The sequence below is a fragment of the Bombyx mori genome, chromosome 28 (assembly GCF_030269925.1).
Source record: "Bombyx mori chromosome 28, ASM3026992v2".
NCBI lineage: Eukaryota > Metazoa > Arthropoda > Insecta > Lepidoptera > Bombycidae > Bombyx > Bombyx mori.
In genome coordinates, this window is record NC_085134.1 from 4,058,131 (window position 1) to 4,078,083 (window position 19,953).

Genomic DNA, 19,953 nt, shown 5'->3' on the forward strand with positions numbered 1-19,953 from the left:
TTATACAGATTTAGAAAGGTGAATAAATATAGGAAAGAAAAGAAAAGAAAAATAAGGCAAAAGGATGTGACTCAGCTGATGCTGTTCAAAGTGAATGCATCGAACAACGCTGATTTTCAGTCGACCCCGTTCTCCTTTGGTTTTTGCGGGATTTAAGGCTAAGTGCGTGTGCTCAGCTGTACAATAAGACTGTATCATATTTTTATATGTTATCATCAACACTCTTCTGCCCTTCTCCCAGTCACATGGGGTCGGCGTAACATGTTTCCTCCTTCCATACTCCTCTCCTCCTCCTCCTTCAGTCGATCGCTCATTGCTGAGCATCGTGATGCGCCCGCCTGTGACCTTTTTTTATAATACTCCTCTATCATATACCATTTATTCGCTCACTCCCCTCTTACACATATCGTCTTTCACGCAATCCATCCATTTCTTCTTAGGTCTACCTCTTCGTCTATTTTTATACGTTATATAATATAGAATTCAAGGAAAGTTTCAAAAGCCGAGTTCCGAAACAAACCTCTCTCTCCGTAACAAAACTAGTCACCACGATACAAGGATGGCCTATTACGGAACTCATTCTGGTATTATTGAACGTTAATATGTTTCTGTGATCGCTCAATAAGCCTTATAGTTATTTAGTGCGGATGTTCTCGTTAAGAGATTTCGTGTCGGCGCTCGGCGATATTTGGCTTCTGACAGACGGACTAGAGCGGCAGGTGTCCTCGCATTACCGTTCCGAAGGCCTAAATAGGTAAAAAAGAGTATATTAGACGACGAATAAGAAAAAACAAATGTTGATATGCGGTGCCTTGTTAATAGATACGTGTTATCAACTCTCTTAGATTATCATAATCTCAAACACATCTCGGAGGTTATCGACAATCAGAATAAACAATACAAGTGTTACATAAAACAGTGTGATGTGTTAATTTGTGCGGAGTTCACAACTAGGAATATAAAGTAAGTTATAAATATTTATTTTCTCTTTGTCTTTAGCGATATTCCTGTGGCTGATTGAATAAGGAACGCGCGTATTAAAAACTTGGGGCTTATTAAAAAAAAAAAAACTGTTAATTCAAATTTTATTAGGAAGTTAAGTACCATAGATTATACACTTAATATATGTTAAGTACGGTACCCGTTTTGTTCTTTAATTCAATGTCAACTTCGAATTATAGTCCTAAAGTGCCGTTTACACTTTATTTCGGAGTTTATGAGTCGTTAAACTGGCTACAAACTGTCCGATTTCGCACGAGGTTGCCACAATAAGACAACGTTCCCAAACTTCTGTGTAATGGCTGTTCGTTTTAGTTCCCAACTATAATAAAGGGAGCGGAAGTCGTGTTAACCTTTTGCATTATATTGACCCCAAACGAATTATTTTGATTTGAACATGTATGTACTTACTGCTTGATACGACAGTTTCGAAATTCGAAAATCCGTAATAAGCTCTATGTTTGACATTTTTATTTTTAAGTTTCTCAACTGCACTATAAGCAAATCCAGATTATAGGTACGCAACATAATTATTAATTTTATTTCGCAAAATATATTAAAAATGGCTGCCCATGTAGAAAAAATATTAATGTATACAAGCTCATAGAAGAGTAGAAAATAAAGTGCTGTAACAAATTGTCTTGTTTAATGAATATATCAAATAAATACCATAAATTAACAAAGAATGAAAATTGATTTAAAAACAAAACAAAAAGCACGCCTTTGTTAACATAATAACTTAAAAAAACTAGAAAGTATTTTATATGTAAGTTCAGATAAAAAAAGAATGAATAAGAAAAAACATTTTTATCCTCAAAATGTGTGGGCGCTTATAATGATGAAAAGCGTACTAAAAAACTGTCGAATTTCGAAGCAAATTACAAGAAAAATAACTTAAAATAAAATAACTGTTTAATAATTGTTATTTATAATCAAAGCTATTTACCCTCAAATAAGAATCTATGTATTAATACGTGAAGCAAAAACTTTGTATCCCTTTTTACGAAAATTGCGCGGACGGAGGAGTATGAAATTTTCCACACTTATAGAGAATATAGAGAAGAAGTGCACAATGCTAATATTTTTTTTAAATAATGCATAAAAGATACATTAAATCAATAAAGAAAACATTACACACACTACATACCATGTATTTGACGCACACACGCATGCATACTATTTATTGTCAAACTTTTGTTCTTGACGTCTGTGGTCAAATTGAGAATAGATTAAATATTGTTTGTCTTTGTTAATATTTTTATAGTGTAGCCTTGGCGAAATTTGTGATTATAGAAGTATAAAATACAATCATAATAGTGTACAAACTTACAATTCCAATTAATTATAGTCGAATTTCGACTACTGCGGGACCTCTAGTATCATAGAATAACTCCTAATAAGCACGGTGTTAAATGAATAGAACGCTTTCAATCCGAGGCGGGTGAATCTGCACCATCTTATTGCTTGCTGAGGTTTATATATAGCAGGTCTGATGCCCACAGATGCTATTGCCAAATCTGTACTTTCGCTGTGGTAATAAAACTTATATTTCTCAGAATGGGAACTATAGTGTAATTTTTATTTTATTTTTTTATTTTTATTGCTTAGATTGGTGGACGAGCTCACAGCCCACCTGGCGTTAAGTGGTAACTGGAGCCCATAGACATCCACAACGTAAATGCGCTACCCACCTTGAGATATAAGTTCTAAGATCTCGTATAGTTACAACGGCTGCCCTACCCTTCAGACCGAAACGCATTACTGCTTCACGGCAGAAATAGGCAGGGCGGTGGTACCTACCCGCACGGAATCACAAAAGGTCCTACCACCAGTAAATTATGATTGTATTCATTTCATTTAATTAGGAATTGTTCGAGATGATACCATCATCTCGTTTTTACCAACGCACCGCCCGCCACCGCAGTAGAGTTCATTCATACTACCTGGAGTCACTGCGGTCATTCACAGTGCGTTTCCAGAGATATTTTTTTTTGCCACGTACCATCAATGAGCTCTCGTGCACGGTGGTTCCCGAGCGCTATGACATGTACATCTTCAAACGGGGCTTGTGGAGAGTATTAAGCGGTAGATAGCGGCTTGGCTCTGCCCCTGATATTGCTGAGGTCCATGGGCGACGGTAACCATTCACCATCAGGTGGGCCGTGTGCTCGTCTGCCTACAAAGGCAATAAAAAAAAATCCCTGTGTAAGACTGACAGCACAGTACTAGTACCGTAGGCTTGGCTTGAAACCAAAATAAATGAATAGCACAAAAATGTACTACGCCTTATACTAGTAAAAGGCTATTTTCTAAAGTGTTTTCTTTGGTTCTCGCGATTCGTAGAAATAGTCAGTATAATATTCAAATGTCGCCGCTAAAACATTCGGCGTTGCGACCACGGAAAGTGTATAAAGTATTGGAAACAATATCAACAAGAAAAAACGCATTAGACCTTAAAGTTAGTTACAGTACCCGGCGATAAATATTTGCACATCGACCGTGGGAAAGAGACGGTTAATTTTTGCTTTGTAGAGCGTTATATCTGTCGCACATTATCTAATTGACATTTAATCTCCTAAGATACGGGATCGTTGGTGTTTCATCGCACACAGGTAACGCTCTACAACATTATCGAAATTAGACGACTGTCTCTTTCTAAATATCGATATGCAATATTTATTGTCTGGTACTGTACACGCTTTGCCGATAAATCTTTTTTGTTTATAAATAAATAAATAAATAAAATTCATTTAATTCAGACCCTCTTAAGTCCATATGTTATAAGTAGAATAATACTTAGAACTATGTTAGTAAAATTAAAATTTTATTTAAAATTAGCAATTAAAACATTTAATTCATAAATCTGCGCTGCTTTGAGGCACCAGGTATATGGGTATGTATATGAACCCAGTGTCTCAAAACAGGACATTCGGGTTTATTACCTATAGCCATCAGGATATTATTGGTACTCGCACGAACCCTACGCATCAGTGAGGCCGTTCGTTTGCGGATGATTGAGTAAAAGTCATCCACGTGAGCATCCGCAAACATACCTGATGCGCTACAGTACCGCGGGAGCCCCAACAACAACAATGTTTATGAAAGGTACCTACCGTGATTCATTTTCTCGATCCTTGACAAAGTCTAAATTAATTTTCACGTTGATCAGTTGAGTAGTTAAGACGTGAAAGCGTAATAAGCAAGCTTATTTTCGTATGCATACAATTTGGAAATATAAATTAAATTTCTCTTAATAGAAACATAGGCTTAATGAAAAAAAAAAAACTATATATCTAATGCTTTGAACATTAAACACAAGTGAAATTTGATCACAGTCTGCTCTCTAATTGTGTGGAAAATCATCAATTTTGGTCAACCTCATCACATAAATTTCAAACTGTTCACGTCTGACTTGTTGTATGATGATAAGTCAATGGTAATATCCCCTGAGTTTCTCGCCGGATCTTCTCAGTGGGTCGCGTTTCCGATCCGGTGGTAGATTCTGCGAAGCACTGCTCTTTCTAGGGCTAGTGTTAGTAATTCTCTCAGGCTGAGACTACTGTCCGTGAGTGGCTGAAATAGTCCTTTAGGTTATCAGCGGTTAGGTAAGGAAAAAATATTGGAAATCTTTCCTGGCGTGCCAAAAACAACTGTACTAAGTTTCACCATAGTCGGATGAATTAATTGGGAACGAATAGAAGACAAACAAACAATTTACTGGTCGTAGGACCTCTTGTGAGTCCGCACGGGTAGGTACCACCAGCCTATTTCTACCGTGCAACAGTAATGCGTTTCGGTTTGCAGGGCAGGGCAGCCGTTGTAACTATACTGAGATCTTAGAACTTATATCTCAAGGTGGGTGGCGCATTTACGTTGCAGATGTCTTTGGGCTCCAGTAACCACTTAACACCAGGTGGACTGTGAGCTCGTCCACACATCTAAACAATAAAAAATAAAAAAATTATTAATACAGATCTATTATCATTTACATACCACATGTAACATTCCACTTGTTACAGTTTTACAGAAATGCGATTGTATGGATATATTTTTTTTAGAATACGCATGAAAAACTGTTGTTTCCTAAATAAATAAGTAGATACAACGAATACGTGGGTATTAATCTCACTATAAAATGATCCCGGTAGTTAGACAGGCCGGAAAAACAATTTGATTCACGGGAGGGTCAAAAACAGGGGCCCAGAGCTATATATACCTACAAATAGTTTATGTAACCATTTCGTATGTCAATGTTTTTTTTAATACTTATTTAAATATACGAGCTATCGGGCCACCTAGTGTAAGGTCGATACCGGAATCTGAAGACATCATATGAATGCCACTTTGTAGGTAACAACATAGGGAAGATCGTGACCTTGGGTGCTCGATAGACGGACGCGGGTACATTTCGACTCTTCTTAGGAATTTTTAAATACAAACTTATCTTGTGTATAAATGTCGTTAGCTCGATTCAGGCATTTTCTCCTACCTATTCTTGACCTCGACTCGTGACCTCGAGGGGCATGCTAGATTTACCGAACTAGTAGTCGAGCTCACGGGGATTTAACCTGTGTATGCTGCTAACACTAGCCCTAGTAAGAGCAGTGATTCGCCGGATCGGAAACACGACCTCCTGTCCGGCGAGAAACTCTGTGGGCTGTGTCTGTGGTTTAATTTACTCGTCGAACCCTTCGTTGCAAGCGATGGGTTCGACGAGAACGGTAACCGGTGCCTGAGGTACCTAAAAGCACCGTTAGTGGATCGGGAGGATCCGAAATGACATGTGTTTTGTGTAATATGCTGTCCTAAACTTGAAGTGGGAACACAAGCGGCACGAACAAGCAGGATAGTGGTACTTACCCGTGCGGGCTTATGACGTAACAATAGTATATGCCGATAATCGCACTGTTCTGGTATAATACTTAGAAGAAGCCACTGTCCATTTCCTTGTTACGGCGCCCACGGAATGAAGGGATGATGCCATTCAAGACCGTCACAATAGCAGCAATAAAACTTATCTTCTTCTTCTTCTTTCTAGCGTTTTCTCGGTCTAGTGCCAGAGTCTGCTATCCTACTTAAACTCCTTCATTTTGTCCGGTCTTCGGCATCCTCCTAGATGAGATTATTCTTCTCAAACATAAACGAGATGGAACAGCGTTTTAGATCGGTTTTCGCATCAATAACACCGACGGTAGCGCGAAATGCCACACAAGCCGTACCATAGCCAAGCCGTACGCCTAGCAAGGTGGAGGACACTTTGAGCCGTTTCTTAAATTTGATGTTTATTATGAAAAAGTAAGTTTGGTTTAGGTTGTTTTGTCAGGTTAGGTCTTTTACAATTTTTGCCGTTTCGGGAATTAGGTACAAATGTAGGTAGGTACATTCTAAGTTGTTTACTCTTTAATATAACTGAAGTAGGGTTTGCATATCAGTGAAAATATTTTGGAACGAAGTTCCTTACGGCAGGCTTGGAGGGGATAGGGATTTTGCTGCGCGACCGAACTGAAAAAAATGTGATAGTAAAACCGTAAGAAAAAATCCGTGGAAAAAAGTGCGTGGAATAAAACCGTTAAATGAGACGTGCGCAGGCGCGACAGTCGTATACACAAGCGAGTAGTGTATAATACCTTTCTCTTTCTCCATCTTTCTTTTCGTTCTCTAATCCCTTCTCTCTCTATTTAGTAATTATTTCTATTTCTATGTAATTTTATGTTGTCAACCAAAAATAAAGAGATATATTTTGTTATTTTAATTGATAATTTGAATTACTATTTTTTTTATTTTACGTAATTTATTATTTCCTAAAATACTGAATTTCCTAAATACTTTCCCGTACTTAAATAAAAACTAATCAGCAAAATTTAAGAGAAAAACCAAGAAAACCTACATAAAATTGAGCACCATTTCTTTTTTTGCAAATTGTGTCGATTCTTTATATATTTTACTTTTATATATATATATATATATATATATATATTTACTAACAATCACGCCACGTTAACTGGTCCCGTGATAAGTTCGTAAAGAACTTGTGTTACAGGTACCAGATAACGGAAATAAATGTAATATTTTTATTATACACATACATATATTTAATAGACGTCCATAACCCTGGAAAAGACATTTATATTTATCATACAAATATCTTCCCTTGGCGGGATTCGAACCCGCGACCCCCTTGTGTAGTGACCATGTCACTTACCACTACACCGGACGGCCGTTTGATTCTACATTAGCCGAAAGAACTTCGTTCCTATCTGGTGTCCCACGACACCACATCTTTAATTATTTTTTTTGCGTATTTACATACAGCCTTACTACCGTTCTTAAATATTGAGAATGGACTCTTGTAAGGTCCAATGTAACCTCCATTCGGCTTTACGGGTAGTTTTGTAAAACCCTGTATATTTAAGTATATCTGGTTTAGTATAAATAATAATGATCCAATGTTCAAATGACACTTATAGATTTAAATAGTCATTTTACGTTTTTTTTGTTATGTTGAAAATTTTTAAATACATAAAATTAGGTACGGTTTTCACAAAAAAAAATTTCACTGACAACCCTAAGTGTATGGCAACGAAACAAAAAAAGAAGAAAGCAATCGTGCCTGATAGATGGCGCTGGTGATTTTAATCTTTCGAATCAGAGATCGAATTGATATGAAATCTATTTATGTAAAAAATAATGTATGTGTTTATGTAGGTACTATATTCACCTAAAATTATCTTAGGTAGCTAACTTTCTGAATCGTTTTCTGGCGATTATAATAATATAAAATGAATATTTTAATATATAATTGCGTTTTGTTCCTGACGAAGGTACGGACTCAACTAGTGTTATAAATATATAATAATATACATATATGATCTCAAGGTTGGTGGGAGAAAACAACTTAGCTTGGCCAATATAGAATCATCATTTCAAAGTGCGGGATGTTTATTGTTATTACCATTAATAAAGTTTATTCAGATCAAGATTCGAAAGTATGTAGTATCACATGTAAGATATGTAAAAGCGACGGTAACCACTTACCATCAGGTTGGCTGTATGCTCGTCTGATTACTAAGGCAATAAAAATCATAAAAAAGAACTTTTATCGATTAGTTTTTTATTTTTTTTTTATTGCTTAGACGGGTGGACGAACTCACAGCCCACCTGGTTTTAAGTGGTTAATGGAGCCCATAGACACCAACACTGTAAATTAGCCACCCACCTCGGATATAAGTTCTAAGGTCTCAGTATAGTTACAACGGCTACCCCGCCCTTTATACCGAAACGCACTACTGCTTCACGGCAGAAATAGGCGGAGTGATGGTACCTACCCGAGCGGACTCACAAGAGTTCCTACCACCAGTAATTACGCAAGTTATAATTTTGCGGGTTTGATTTTTATTACACGATGTTATTCCTTCACCGTGGAAGTCAATCGTGAACATTTGTCGAGTACGTATTTCATTAGAAAAAATGGTACCCGCCTGCGGGATTTGAACACCGTTGCATCGCTAGATACGAATGCACCGGACGTCTTATCCTTTAGGTCATGACGAATTCAATAGTTACGTTGGAAGATATATTATTTAAAGTAGCAACGATGCAAATTGTGTTTTCTCTAATTCAATACGACGCGGCATTAAGATAAGATTTGATGTTAATAAAACATTTTTATGATAGTGTAGGTACTTAAAACATTAAATCCACATTTTTATCGAATTCGTCTCGTTTCAAGCGCTACAGTGTCCTAAGTCTTTAACCAGTAAATACCTCTGGCATTAGCACGTGATCAAACAAAACGAGCTTCATCATCATGCTCAAAGTCATCCAAAGAGCAATGAAGATGTCTCCGCGATTCCTCGCTCGATCGAATTATGAATTAATTATTATCGGAGGACTAAAGTATCCAATATTCCCTTTAGTAGAAGTGGTAATGCGTAAAGTGTATTGATTCTAAAACAGGCCATCGAGTTATATGAGTGAATATGAAGTCGTTGTGGCCTAAAGGATAAGACGTCCGGTGCATTCGTATGTAGTGATGCACCGGTGTTCGAATCCCGCAGGCGGCTACCAATTTTTCTAATATAATACGTACTCAACAAATGTTCACGATTGACTTCGACGGTGAAGCAATAACATAGTGTAATAAAAATAAAACCCGCAAAATTATAATTTGCGTAATCACTGGTGGTAGGACCTCTTGGGAATCCGCACGGGTAGGTACCACCACTCCGCCTATTTCCGCCGTGAAGCAGTAATGCGTTTCGGTTTGAAGGGTGGGGCAGCCGTTGTAACTATACTGAGACCTCAGAACTTATATCTCAAGGTGGGTGGCGCGTTTACGTTGTAGATGTAACCATTGAACGTCTCTTAAGCAATGAGATTTTTCACTCATATTATCACGCAATGGTAAAAAACATAAATGATTCAATTAATTAAAATGATTAAGATTTTTTTTATTGAAATTGCACTAGATGACTTATGATAATTATCACTTTAGAATAATTTGAAGCAGCTTGAACACGGGAATGACGCTTATATCATGTAGGTACCTCCGCCAATGCCACTGTTACAATGACAACAACGATTCGTGGTACCTACACCAGGCCGTCGAGTAAATTTTTATTTTTTTTATTGCTTAGATGGGTGGACGAGCTCACCTGATGATAAGTGGTTACTGGAACCCATAGAAATTACGATGGGGAAACCACGGCCCGTCTTGAAACAAGAGGTCGAATTAAAATTTTTATCATGACAGTGACATGATCTGACTTTTCAGACGGAAACATATGACTGATTTGTGGCGGAAGTAGCCGGGATGGTGGTAGCTACCCGTGCGGACTCACAAGAGCCATATTCTTAGTAATTATTCAAATTTTAATTTTGCGGGTCTAATTGGAATGACACGACGTCATTCTATCATAGTAGAAATGTTCCGTGAAGTCGTACGCCAGTACTTCAGAAAAAATGTACCAATCTGTGGGATTGAACACCGGTACGCATCGCTCAATACGCGTGCACTGGATGTCTTATCGTTCGCGGCCACGAAGACTTCAAGATTGAGTAATTTACAGTTTCCTCGTATATTCTATATATCTCGTATATTATTGTGCAGACGGTACTTGGAGTGTCTCGATTTGTAATGAAATCATGTTGACTATACATTTCATATTAATATCTCAGTTGAGTTGTTACAACGGAGTTAAAAATTAAAAGCTTCCAATACAATTTAGATGTGGTATCATGTCTTAAGAGGCTTTCGCGTTGCTACATCCTTGGGCTTTTTTACTCGCTTAAAAATAAGTAGGAAATGAGTATTTTTGCGTCGAAAAAAACAATACAAGCCATGCTGATATGGTAAGGTTTTCACTGTCAGAATATTTAAAATCTAATTAATATTATTTGTGTTAATTGATGGATCCTGTCTTATTATTTATCTGGTTATGAATGACATGAACTTTATTGGTATCATACTATTTTATAGTTTATGTCTTATTGTCCTGAGTTCACATTTTCAGCTGCGAAAATAATACAACTTAAGTGTTTTTTTCGGCTTTAGGCATTATTAAAACTACTTTAAGTGATTTGATCTAGAGTTTATTAATTTCATTTTATTATTGCAGTCGTTTGGTAACATTACACTATCCGTGGCCCTTAACAATGAAAGGTTTTTTTATTGCTTAGATGGTTGAACGAGCTCACAGCCCACCTGGTGTTAAGTAGTTACTGGAGCCCATAGACATCTACAACGTAAATGCGCCACCCGCTTTGAGATATAAGTTCTAAGGTCTCAGTATAGTTACAACGGCTGCCCCACCCTTCAAACCGAAACGCATTACTGCTTCACGGCAGAAATAGGCAGGGCGGCGGTACCTACCCGTGTGGACTCAGAAGAGGTCCTACCAGGAAGAAGCTATTCTTCTTTTTCGTCGCTTTCTTCATTACTGAAGGTCATGTCCTTGAAACATTACCGTGGCCTGTCTTGTGAGCTGTTTCCACCTCGTCCGGTCCTCAGCTTCTCGTAGCGCGGTAGCGACTGGCAGCCGAGTTAGGATTGGTTACACCAGCGGCTAGTTGCTCGGCCGCGTGGTCTCCTTTCTTCCACCTTGCCTTCATAATCACTTTGTCTAAGTTATCCGGCTGTTGGCGAATAACTAAAGATAAAAAAATAAATAAAGAGCTATTAATAGACATATAATGAATGTGCTAAAGACAAAAACATTTCTTGACATTTAAGTATAGTAACGTGAAAGATGATAATTGTATCAACCGCGAAAACTGTAAAATATTCGGCACATTCAAAATAATAAACCCAAGATTAAGCCGCTAAAATAGTTTTTATTATGTCAAAATAAACAAATGTTTCTCTTCTTTTCTAAATTGTTATATGCAAATTAAATGAGTTTTCTCTGTCTGTAATGATTTGTCGATACCGACGTATTATCGCGAAGGTTTAATGCTTATTAAGCACTAACCCAGTCCGCGGTGTATCGCGTTCCGACTACGCAGGCTGGTTCTGGCCCAGCGGGGTATCCCGGAACATCAGCGGCATGGTCGTCGTCGCCGACGTCGTTGGTCGTCGACTATCGCTTCGACGACCCTTCGGTCGGGCGTCCTCGGGGTGGCGCCGCGTCTGGTTGTAGTATTGACCGCGAGAACTCCCCTACTCTGACCGGGCTCTGACTCCGGACGGAGATCGGACTTTGGGTGTAAAAGTGCCGGGCAGTTATTTAGTGCTCTAAAACTCCTTGGGTACGCGGTCTGCTCCCAACATCTGCAGATCGTCAAGTCCCACATACGCCCCCTAAGCGCGGGGACCTCGTAGAAGGTTCGGCACCCAGCCCGGAAAAAAAATAAAGAAATATTTAGCACTTTAATTATGTTGAAATTTGCGTGGCTTGAGATATTTTAAAACGTTTACAGAGACATTTCGCTATTAAGCCTCGTGATATAAGTTTGTTTCGTTTAACGATATCTTATCAAATAAAATTTCTCTGCTTGAGACCGTTTCGTGTGATAAGTCCGTCTATGTCACGGCTCTGCGATAGCGCGAGATGAGTATATTGACACACGTTGCAATCAAGAAATCATTTTTATAATGGCATTCCTTGACAACTGGTTTTTGATCTTGGGAATAAGGATTTCGGAATCTTGTGCCGACATCTCTAGTTATAGCAGTAGTTTCTGATTTGACTGAAGAAGAAGAAGGGGTCGTCGTACCCCCTGTCGGGGGCACGGAACGGGCCTCGGGGCAAACCCCACTGCCCGGGACGAAGCTCCCTGCCACATAGGGCAGGGGTGAAATAATGCAGGGAGGTTTTGGGGATAGGTACGCTGTTCGCTGCGTGTTCGACGGCAATTTACATCTATATATACTTACATATAATACGATGGGCAGTCTGGTGACGGCTCGATGCCAGCGGCGGTGACACCCCGGCGCCGGCTGCTGTCCTCTGCTTCCTTAAAGCAATATTTTTTTTTTTTTTTTTTTTTTTTTTTTTCCTTACTCACTAACTACAACTAACTACAACTAACCTAAAACTAACTAAACTACTATATACATACAGGGACAACAGTCAGCAACCTTGGGGCCCGCCACCGGCCCCATGCCGCGGCCCCGCCTCTACAAATCAGAGGGGGAGCCGCGACACTAGTTTGGCGCTCACCCGCTAAGGGCTCCCCAGAAGGGGACGACCGTCGCGGGGAGGGACCGATATAATCACTCCCCATAAGGGGGAGTGGTCCACCCAACGGGGGTGGGAAATGGGTCCCCATAAGGGGGCACCCCAACGATGTGGGGGGAAATGACGAGTGTGGACAGCCCAGTCCCATGGGGGCACTCATTATGAGCACTCCCATATCACTCCGATTAAGCCGACTATCTTACCATAGCCGGGTGTTCCAGTAGCTCCCTTGGTAGCGCCAGACCATCAGGTGGTCTAGCGTGCAAGGGAGCTAAATTGTGGAGATGCTCGTGGGGTCCACCGTCAGCCCGCTCGTAAAGATTACGAGCTAGCCTCCGGATGAACCCCTCGAGCGACTCCACATCCAGATCCCGGGCGATTACGGCATTACTGACGTAACGCCCTGCTCCGACTATCGTGCGAAGAGCCAGATTCTGCTGGGCCTGTAACTTCACCCGCGTGACCTGCGGGATGAGGTGATACCAGGCCGCAGCTGCGTACGTGATACGGGAACGGACATACGTCTTATAAATGCCGAGCTTAGTCCTGACCGGCAACCTGGAGGCCAACACCGGCCGGAGGAGGAATCTCGCGTAGCGAGCGGCCGCCAACGCCTTATTGGCGTGGGCGGTCATCCTCAAACTCCGGTCGATATCGACCCCCAAGTACCGGACGCTGGATCTAAACTCGACATTAGCGCCACGGAGACTGAGCTGTCCCGGGACGACTCTTGTGCGGACCGGACCGAAGAGGATAGCCGCGGTCTTCCCCACGTTGACCGCGACCCTCCATCGGTCCAGCCACTGGGGCAGTAAGTCCAATAACCTCTGCATCCTCGAAATGGCCGCAGAGGGGAAGTTGGATGACGCGAAGTAGGCGCTGTCGTCGGCAAACAGCGCCAACTTCACGTCGGCTTCCCACGCTTCGAGGTTGCCCTCGAGCGTGGGAATATCGTTGGTATAGAGAGCGTAGAGGAATGGTGCCAGGACGCTCCCCTGCGGAACTCCGGCCGTGACTGGGCGCACCGACGACTTGGCGCCCTCGACCGCGACAAGGAAGGATCTTCCCTCCAGGTACGACCCCAGCAGTCGCACGTAGGCGTGCTGGAGGTCCGTGTTCTGCAACAGCTTGTGGATCAGTCTCGCATGCCAGACACGGTCGAAGGCCTTCTCGATATCGAGAAAGACTGCGGCCGTGTACTGGCGCGCGTTGGACCGATCCGCCAAGTGATGCATGACGCGGACCAATTGCAGCGTTGTCGAGTGACCGCTACGAAACCCGAATTGCTCGGGTCTGAGAAGGATGTGCGGCGACACCCTTCTCAGCAGCAGCCGCTCGAACAACTTGCCCACGTGCGACAGCAACGTGATCGGACGATAACTGGAGGGACTTCTCCTGTCCTTGCCGGGTTTGGGCAAGGCGATAACCTTGCCCAATTTCCAAATTCCCGGGAAGTGTCCTGTGGACAGAATGGAGTTGAACAGCCGTGTCATATATGACACGACCGTTTCAGGGAAGTGGAAAAAAGCGAGGGAGGGAATACCGTCCTCGCCCGGCGCCTTGCGCCTCTTCATCCGCTTGATGATGAGGCGCAATTCGCTGGGAGTGATGAGATCACCATCTCCCAACGGTGGCACCGGGGAGGAGAGTAGGCTTGCTACGCTCTCTTCCACCGATTGGTGGAATGCGGCCTCTGAGGGTGCAGAGTCATTAGGAGCGAACTGCCGCTCCAGCATTTCGGCCAAGATATCGGCGCGGGCCTGAGCCGAGAAGCATCGGTTGCCCCTCTCGTCCACGGGTGGACAAGTCGGGGCAGGCCGATTTGAGAGCTGGCGACAAAGCCGGTGGAGGGATACTGAGGAGGGGTCCTCGCGGGCCTCCTCGATCCTCTCCTGCCAGGCATAGCCCCGGAAGGTGCTAATCTTTGTCGCCAGCTCCGCTTCCAGCTCATTAAGCTCGCGCTTTATCCTGGGACAACGAGTTGTCGCCTAGAGCCTCCTCAAGCCCCTCTTCCGGCGAATAATCGCCTTCAGATGGGCCGGGAGTATACCTCTGGGTCCGCCGCTGGGCACAAGAGTCGTCGCCTGGTCGATCGCTCCCCTGATGGAGTCAACAAGGCGGATTGCCGCATCGTCGACCCCATCAGGGGTGTTGGGGTCCTGAATCACGGGAAGGTCGACTAGTCGTCTCTTAAAGAGCTCCCAGTCGACCTTCGGTCGTAGGGGCGAGGTCGCAACCCGGGTGAGCCCCATTCCCAGTGTCACCAGGACAGGGAGATGTGGGGTACCCAGGTCGTACAGTGCCTCGATCGTTACGGGGCACCGTAGCCCCTTGTGCACACACACATCCAGCACATCGGGCTGATAGCGCGCGGCGGTCGGGATGTGTGTGGGTTCGTCGGGGCCGACCACAGAGTAGTCGCCCCTATCGGCATCTTTTAACAGCCGCCTGCCCACTGCTGAGTTGAGTCGGGAGCCCCACGCGACGTGCTTCGCGTTGAGGTCCCCGACCAGCAGAGCTGGGCGGCTGTCGTGATTCAGGGTGATTTGACTGCTCCGTGACATCACGTAGTCATCCACGAAGATTTCCCTTGCAAGGGTTCTGGGGTGATCTTTTCCGACGATTGCATGCATTGGTGGTATCACCGTCATTATAACAGTAGGCAGCGGCTTGGATTTGTTGTAAATGCTGCGCTACTAAGAGAAGATATCTAATAATTATTCCGTTTTAATTTTTTGTTATCAAAAATTTACTAATTTCTTTTGATAGGTATGTAAGTAGGTAATTTTTTTTATTGCCCTTGTATGCAGACGAGCGTACGGCCCACCTGATGGTGAGTGGTTACCGTCGCCCATGGACTTCAGCAATGCCAGGGGCAGAGCCAAGTCGCTGCCTATCGCTTAATATTCTCCACGAGCCTCGTTTGAAGCAGGACATGCCATAGCGCTCGGGAAGCACCGTGGAGGGAAGCTCATTCCATAGCCGTAAGGTACGTGGCAAAAAAGACCTCTGGAAACGCACCGTGGATGACCGCCGTGGCTCCAGGTAGTATGGATGAACTCTACTCCGGTGGCGGTCGGTGCGATGGTAAAAACGTAATGATGGTATCATCTCGATAGATGGTTTGTTAACAGCCACACGAAGGCCCCTAGATATCTACCGGCCCTCAACAGATCTTCGTCACACGTCTATCTACAGTTTCAGTTTAGTCACACGTCTATCTACAGTTACAGTTTATCACAGTTTCAGAATCGGCGACCCGCTGCAAAAGTCTGGCGGGTTGATGCAAGCGCTAAGTTTCAAGTCGAGCTTCTTTGGCGTGTTTGACAAGTACGGCGCCATTTACAGCATTGAGAGTAGAGTCATTTCGACAGGGATCCCCGTCATGAACGAATTTCCTTTTAGAAGCCGACCGAGTGGCAATCGATTTTAAATTTCATCTTTGACGCCACTTTTATTAGATCGTAGATAAGATAGTGTCGGTTTATACAAAAAGTTTTGAAATGCATCCAGCGAATAAGGCATTGGAGTTTAGCTTTGACATTGTTGTATCAAAAGGTCGCATTTGTTTATGTCATGTTGCATGCATGCATATTTCATGATGACGACACCTTTTTTTACGGGCAGAAGGCCAAACCTTTTCGAGGTGTCCAGGCATATAGGGTACGCGGGGTATGTGGGACTGGACGATCTGCAGATACTAGGAACAGACCGCGAGCCTAAGGATATTTTTAGGGCCCTGCCGCATTAGTAAATACCTACCACAACCCGTGTTACTTCGGTCGAATATTGACAATAAATTTAGGAATTGAACATAAAAATGCCTTTAGTATAATTTGCGACCAACTAACATTTATCTCAAGCTAGTCTCGCTGCATCAATATTCTATTAGCAATTTTAATGTAATCTTAGTTTGTATCACTTCCCAAGAATGCCACTTTTATACGGCATTGTAGGTTTTTCAATACTTATACCAGTATCGGTATATGTTATCGTTACTGGTGGTAGGACCTCTTGCGAGTCCGCACGGGTAGGTACCACCACCCTACCTATTTCTGCCGTGAAGCAGTAATACGTTTTTGTTTGAAGGGCGGGGCAGCCGTTGTAACTATACTGAGACCTTAGAACTTATATCTAAAGGTGGGTGGCGCATTTACGTTGTAGATGTCTATGGGCCCCAGTAACCACTTAACACCAGATGGGCTGTGAGCACATCCACCCATCCAAGCACTAAAAAAAAATGCTACGCATGTTACGTTATTTTAGTATGAAATTTTCAATTTATACTGCTATTTATAGTAATGATACACTATAATTAGCAACGTGGGTATAGATTTAAAAAAATAATTTAATAAAATCTAATATATAAAATTCTCGTGTCACAATGTTCGTTCCCATACTCCTCCGAAACCGCTTGACCGATTCTCATGAAATTTTTTATGCATATTCAGTAAGCCTGAGAATCGGCTACTATCTATTTTTCATACTCCTAAGTGATTAGGGTTGTCCAACCCTAACTTTTTTTTTTATTTGGATATTTTTTTTTGTTATATTGAGGTATTATGTGGTTGAATGAGGTTTTGTTATTTTTATTATATATTCCCTCATCGTTCACAGCCCTACATACCTCTTTCACTCATTTACCACATCCTTACACACTTACAATAAATTAGTTTTTTTTTCTACACTAGAAATTCCCTAGAAATCTTATATATGGCAAAACAATGTTTGCCGGGTCTCTTAGTAATTTAATAAAATAATTAGTTGTTTGTAAAGTCGTTTTACGGACGATAGTTTTACGGAGTAACGTGAGTAGCAGAACTATTTGAACTTCCAGCTCCGACGTCACGCGAGAAGAGAGATAAATGTGTCACATGCCCTGTGCCGATCGTACCTCTCTATCGCTTGTTCCGCGCTCTCGCTTGCACGCTCAGACTTAGGCGGAACGTGACACTTTTTTGTGCGTGCAGCCGATGTTAATTGATTTATAAGACGTTATCACGTAAAAAATTCCAAAGAAGGATATACTGTTTGGTATTATTAACACATCGCTCGCTCGTTCGTAGAGGCTCCGATAACTTGGAGAAGCTGATGGTAGTTGGTCAGGTTGACGGGAGAAGATCACGCGGACGCTCACCTACGCGCTGGTCTGATCTGGTTAAGATGCTCACCGGCCTGCCAATAACCGAGGCTATAAAGACTGCCGATGACAGGAAGACGTGGGGAAGCATTGCGCATCGAGTGGTCCACATTTCAGATTAGACACGACCTTCAGCAATGAAGAGACCGACTCAGAAGAAGATTATTAACAGATTTCCACATGCCTATTTCAATTTTAATTCAAAAATATTAATATTAAAATTTTGTAACTTGGTTGTAATTACTCTATATAGTGCGCAATATCATATGTATAGCACACATCCCGCGACATCCGTCCTCTGAATGCTCTGTCTTGTTCTCCGTGTACCAGTGTGTACGTCTTAAATTATCACTGAATATTTGTCTAAAATGATTACACGTTGTTCAGTCGCGTCCAAATGCCGCGTGGGCCCACATGTTCCGATGTCATCCACCAATCACGCTTCAGGCTGTGTAATTTTTCAATGAGATTGCCCACTTAGCCACGTATGACGTCCGTTGTCATTTTAACGAGGCGGCTACGCTGCGTTTTCGAATTTTGCCGCATCGGAACGCGACTGATTCGATGATTGAAAGAACGCAAATCGATTTGACCGTATTCAGAGTCCGTGAACGTTTCTCGGTGTCGTATTGAAATTTTGACTATTACAAATCGAATCAAAGTGGATCCTTTCGTGAAGAGAAAGATGAAAGTATTCAAGAAGAAATTGCGTTTCTCGATATAACGTTAGAATGTGTGGACATTGTGTTAAACATAATTTATCGATACGTGTACTATAATAATTATTATACCTACATCACCGGCGGCATTTCGTTCAGATATAGTCACAGATAGGTAAGTGATTGTTTGTATTAGGCAAATATGTGATAAGAGTCATATAAGAACGTGTCTATTAAAACAAACCATATTAAATGCTATTTACATTACATCCTTTGTATTTTTGATTACGCTTGATAAACATGGATTATTAGCTTGATAAACATGGATTATTAAATTGGGACTTAGAACTCATGTCTTCAGTTGGGTGACGACTTTTATGTTTTTTTTTTTGGTCTTGAAGGCAGATTTGTATACGGCCCATCTGATGGTGAGTACCCGTTACTCATGGACGTCAGCAATACCAGGGACAGAGCCAAGCCGCTGCTTACAAAATTGCTGATGTAACCGCTAACCGATTAACTCAACGTGAGCTGTGAGCTCGTTCACCTGACTAAGCAATAAAGACATGATGAGCTCACGGCTTACTTAGAGCTAATATGTCACTGGCCATAACTTTCATAATGTAAATATCCGTAAGACATATAGGAAAAATACCCACTGAGTTTCTGGCCGGATTTTCCCAGTGGCTAGCGATTCCGATCCGGTGGTAGATTCTGCGAAGCGCTGCTCTTGCTAGAGCTAGTGTTATCAAATTTTCTCAGGCTGAGCCCGTGAGCTTAACTACCCGTCCTCGCGGAATAGCCCCTTAGGTTACCAGAGAAAATGTTGGGAAAAATGTAGAAGAAGTCTCGATTGTGTTCTATAACGGTTGTTCTTTAAGATTTAACGCATAATGCGGCCCCAAGCTCTATCGCGTAAGAAGCTAGTTTCGGTCACGACCATAGTTCCGCTGGGAATCTAAATTCGATTATAATCATTAAATACTTTTACTGTTAGTTTTAATGTTACGGTTAGCGTGGTATGGACATGTAACGCGTAGAGAGAAGATGCATGTGACTAAGAGATGTATGGAAATGGTAGTGCAAGGTAGAGGGGAAGTGGTCGACCGAAGAAGACATGTATGGAGTGTGTGAATGGCGATATGAGAGAGAAAGGAGTGAGGGTTGCGATGACGGCTGATAGAAGAGAATGGAAGAGAAAAGTTAGCTGTGCCGATCCCACCTAGTGGGATAAGGTGGTGAAAAAGAAGAAGACTGTTCATTCTTGCTGGTATCAACACCTTTACCGTGCGTGGCTACAATTTTTTTTGTAATAATGTTCATACGCGTATTGGTAAAAAGCAACCTTTGAGTCTCTTGTCGAAACTTGTCAATGCTGAAACTGCATTCCGAGTCGTAAAGCTATGACGATTTGAAGGTATATGTAAAGACTGTAGGTACTTTTTACTGGTGGTAGGACCTATTGTTAGTCCGCACG

General features: G+C 42.0%; 1 protein-coding gene across 2 annotated transcripts in view; it reads left to right on the forward strand.

Moving 5' to 3' along the window:
* Positions 1 to 810: 810 nt before the first annotated feature.
* Positions 811 to 19,953, forward strand: part of LOC100174976 (multicopper oxidase 1) — a 120,332-nt gene continuing 101,189 nt past the window's right edge. Inside the window, exon 1 of one of the 2 annotated variants that reach the window (XM_012696683.4) lies at positions 811 to 963. The gene's annotated coding sequence lies outside the window, so the exon portion shown is untranslated. Of the gene's footprint in view, positions 964 to 18,191; positions 18,652 to 19,953 lie in introns of those variants that run through there. The other variant, XM_004933518.5, reaches the window with a different exon arrangement.